Below are 3,434 nucleotides of genomic sequence, written 5' to 3' on the forward strand. Positions count from 1 at the left end.
GTGTGTGTGTGTGTGTGAAGCTTTGAGGACATATCTTCAGGATTTCACCTGAGGACTGCTCTTAGCCCGTTTGCTTTCCAGCACCGAAGCTGAGATTGCTTGGCCTTCCTTATGTATCTATTTTCCTGTATTTGAAGTTTGGTCGCTAAGGAGTCTGGGTCAATGATGCAGCTGGAAGGGGATTATCTTAGAAAATTACTCCTTAGTTCAAACAGGCAAGAAGAAAGGCCAAGGAATTCTGCTACTCCTGGAGTGAGATTCCAGTTAGGTTTCATCATTTTGTCATAAAGCTGAATTTTCTCTGTGTTGGTGATCACATCTTCATTCTATTTCTCCTGGTTTCTGATGTTGCCATTAAAAAAAAGAAAAGTTTGTTCTTCATTTTTTTTCAATGGTAGCTTTGGTAAACACTTCCTCTTCTTTTCTTCCACCCTATCCCCTGTCTAATTCTGATGCCTCTTAATGAGAGTTCCCCTGGAAACATCCTATCCAACTCTTCTCCAGCTCTATGAACTGGCCCTATTTAAAGAAGACTTCTTTTGCCTTTGGGCCCCTCTTGCCTTCACTGGCAGAGTTTGGAGAAGGTGCTTCCACTGCCCCACCATTCTGATTCGACTAGTGCCTGGTACACTCCATAACAGGCATATAACCACTACCACACATGCCTGTCCCATAGAGTTTATAGAGGTCGTGTAGACTAACATAGGATCCAGGGCAAGTGATATAGCAAACTCTTCACCTTCCTGAGTCTGAGTTCCCTACTCAAGTGCGTGGCCAGATTTCCAAAGTGCAAAAGCATCTGGTCAGTGGCTAGCTGTTATTCGATGACACTGTCACCACAGATCACCATAATGGCCATGCATATGAAGAGGTAGAAGTAGTCTATCTAGTAATAAACCTAGCATGCTTCCCACATGCACAGGCCTTTTGCTTCCTGAAGCTCCTGCTTACAGCACAGAAGGGTCCAGCAGTGGCAGAAAAGCCATCCTCCCTGAGAGAAACAGGGTGCTGGTAAAAACACCGGTGGACCAGCCAAAGTAGCTCAGGAAGGCATAGCAGCTGTTTTTCCATATCCTCATTCCGAGGAGAACTGACAAAGATCATGTGTGGAGCACCAGAAAGTGTCTGATTCATCTAGAACCTCAGCCACGGTTGGGAGCCACCAGGTCTGACATACCCTGGGAGTAACCAGTGATTAGGTTATACACTGCATAGGGCAGCAAAATTCTCCTCCTGTTCTCCACATTCGGATTGTCTTCTCCTCAGAAGAATCGACTGCTCTACTCTGTCCGAACTACATCTTTGTCAACATAGCGCCAGAATTCTTTCTGCTCTTCTGGAGTCATTGAAAGCCTTTTCTGCTGGATCTTTGAGTATCCCCTTCTCTTCTGTACCCTCAGTGCCTCTTGCTTATTGAATATAGACTGCAATAGCATATGTTATGTCATGGCTATAATGGCATATCAGGAAGGGCCAGACCTTGCCCCAAATGGATGCATCAATGACCTTAGATAGCTTATATTCCTCTTCTACCTGACCAGACTCATTCAAGTAGTTAAGCCAGGTGGAACATCTACCTCTTTATTTGTATTTTCCTCTTGGTGGGTCTCTGAAGAAGGAAGCTTGAGACACTGGGTAAAGAACTTTATACAAGTTGTTTTTCACTGGAGACCTGGTCTTTGAGATGATTCTCAGCACAGTGTTTCCATTGCTGAAAAACTTCTGACAGTTTTTCCCCTCCACCATAGTGAAAAAGGAAGATCTTGTACTGACTTTCTTGGCTAGCAACAACCAGCTTCCCACTGGTACAGGTTTCATCACTAAAGAAAAGGCGGAGAGGCCTTATCTCTCCCAAGTCAGATCTGTTTGTACCAGACAGATCTGTTTGAGGCAAACATCTTTTGCTGCTCATCTCATTTGGAGTTTTTCAGTTGGCCACTGTTCTGAGGGAAGTGAAGGCTGGTGTCAAGGCTGGAGATGGAGCAGGTGGAACAGGTCATGTGATTGTCATGTGTCTCTCTGTCTTCATTGTCCAGAAAAACAGAATTGATGCTCTCTGTAAAGGCTTCACTTATTGGCGAGAGGCAAAGAGGTGAAGAAAATGCATCAGAATTAGAATCAAAAGTTCTGCCTGTGCTCACATCATCAGAAGAGAGCTGTGAGGAGACTTCCTCTTCTCCAGGCTCTGGACTCAACTCTGGCTTCTTCTTTGTCCCATCCACTGACAATTCAGACCTATTTGACTCATCTTGAGAACTGATAGTAGATAAGATTCTTGGGTCACTATGGACAGACTGGGTAGCTTGGATAGGACCGTCTGTCCCCAAGCCTTGAGATAACTTTTCCCCATGATCTAATAAGCTTCTCCTCCATCTTGGAAACTTTGGGCCACCACCAAGATATTCTCATTCTTAGGGATCAGAGGGTATCTTGGTTTCACAAGGGATGGCTGAGGAGGCTCTCCCGAGTCCTGAGCAGGGTCAGGGGGCTTGCTTTCAGGGGTGATTTAGGGGAGCTTTCAGGAGTGGTATAGCTCAGACCTTCTGGATCTGGGAGTTAGGGACCTAAGCAAAGATGAGTGTGGTCCCCTGAAGTTTATCCTTTTCCATGTAGAAGTACAAACAACCTGGGAGATGCTCCCCAAGGCCCTGCAGCATTCCCAGGGGGTGGACACAGACATCGTTCTTTGAGTAGATGATCTCCCCATCCAATACTGTGAGAGGGCCACTGCTGCCAATGAAGTTGAGGGTTAGGAGGTCAGAGGCTTTTGAGGAGGCTCCAGAGACATTGCCAGGGGAATATTTCCATTATCCACAAGAACAAGTGCTAAGTAAGAGATCAATGTATAGACGGACATTAATTGTTACTAGGAGCTGGTTGTGGAGGTAGAAGGGCTGATAGACCCTGGATTTCTAGCATAGTAAGCTAGAAGATTACTTAGCATAGTAAGCCACACTGCTCTGTCTGGGGCTCCAGGTACATGCTGGGCTGGACTCACTTCAGGCTGGATGCTCTACATGACCTCCTCGCCAAAACACAAGATGGGGCAGAGCCATAGATCCACCATTTGTGCGAACTGCAGCCATCTTTTTCTATGCTTTCATCCATTTACCTTTCTGTGACCTTTCCTTCTCCATAATCCTAGTTTTGGGAATATACATCAAATCAATACTGCCATTCCTGCAAAGTTCATGACAATCAACTATTTTCCTATGGCTCCATATAGCCAGCAAACATTTATTGTACACTTTGCTAATTGCACTGTGCTAAATACTGGGGACATATCTAAAGGTAAAAAAGAATCCCTACCCTCTGGGAGTCTACAATATAATAAAACCGATATGACATGCAAAAAATGACATGCTATGAAAGACAAAGAAGGATTCCAGACAAAGTGCTCTAGGAAAATTTGAAGAAGGAGTGAACACTTTCAA

At 44.9% G+C, this 3,434-nt stretch overlaps 1 pseudogene; it reads right to left on the minus strand.

Annotated features, from left to right (window-relative positions):
* Positions 1-519: 519 nt before the first annotated feature.
* Positions 520-3,137, minus strand: LOC110197235 (TBC1 domain family member 16 pseudogene; annotated as a pseudogene).
* Between the last annotated feature and the right edge of the window lie 297 nt (positions 3,138-3,434).

The sequence above is a fragment of the Phascolarctos cinereus genome, unplaced genomic scaffold, assembly GCF_003287225.1.
Source record: "Phascolarctos cinereus isolate Bilbo 61053 unplaced genomic scaffold, phaCin_HiC Scaffold_7;HRSCAF=346, whole genome shotgun sequence".
NCBI lineage: Eukaryota > Metazoa > Chordata > Mammalia > Diprotodontia > Phascolarctidae > Phascolarctos > Phascolarctos cinereus.